Source organism: Montipora capricornis, chromosome 4 (assembly GCF_036669925.1).
Source record: "Montipora capricornis isolate CH-2021 chromosome 4, ASM3666992v2, whole genome shotgun sequence".
Taxonomy (NCBI): Eukaryota; Metazoa; Cnidaria; class Anthozoa; order Scleractinia; family Acroporidae; genus Montipora; species Montipora capricornis.
In genome coordinates, this window is record NC_090886.1 from 21,282,433 (window position 1) to 21,283,568 (window position 1,136).

Consider the following 1,136-nt stretch of genomic DNA (forward strand, 5'->3'; position numbering starts at 1 on the left):
CTCATGTTTTCAACTTTGACTCTAAGTAACAATTCTTTCAAAAATCACGCAACGTATCCGTATGGCAAAGTGTCTGCTGTGCCTGGCACAACAATTCGCTTGTCGTACACTAGACGATAATCTTTGTTTTCTGCTTCTGTGATCAACTTGTATACTTTGGGTTTTCGTTTGATAGCTTTCTTTCTTTCAATGGTTGTCTTTCTTGGTTCTTGCAATGGGTTGTGCAGCTCATCCAAACGTGTTTTGTTTTGAGAACTTCAAACGTTAATTGATCCGCTCCTTCTTTCTTGTTGAGCTGAATTCCCTTGACTTTGACTTCGGTTTTGTTGGTGTTGCAAAGGTAACCATAGTTCTTTGGACCACCGCTCACAAATTCAATGATGTGCTCATTCTCGTCTAACTCATTGGTGAAGTCTCCCAAATTTCGTCCAAGTGGTGGATCCATGGGTGGATCACCTTCATTTTCAATTTCAAAGACACTGTCTGTGTCGCAGTAGACTGCTCTTCTTGCAAGTGATCCAAAGCTCGGTAAAGACGAAGTCTTGCCCAGCAGGTAGTGAAGGCTGCGACAAAGATGTTAGTGTTGACCCCTGGTAGGATCTCGTCATCTTCCATCTTGAAGTGCACTTCAACGTTATCTTCATCGAGGACTGAAATGTAGCGGATGTCGATGCGATCGCTGTCCAGAAACTGACATAGGTCTTGTGGTTCGGTGAAAGTTTTTGACCTGGGTCTTGTTCTCTTGTTGACCGAATTTCCCCCCACATTGAGTTTAGTATGAGTTTAGACATTTTGGCTTGACTGGATTCTCTTCTATCTTTTCGTACTCCATTTGAATTCCTTCTGCTGCAAAGAAATCAGCGATGTATTCTTGTTTCTGTTGTTCGGTGTTGCATCCTTGTGGCCACCCTTTTGCTTGCTGTTTTAGCTTGAGCCAGGTGTCAACGTACTTGGCAAATGCCACACTTCGTAAAATCTTTTCAATCTTGTACCCCATTTCGACTGCTTTTGAGGATTTCTGGAGTGCACCAAGTTCCAGTCAAACATCTTTCTTCTCTTGTGTGATCGCATCCGATTGGTTTCTGCAGCAATGGAAGATGGATCTTTTCTTCTACGCATTTGCGACACAATGGGAA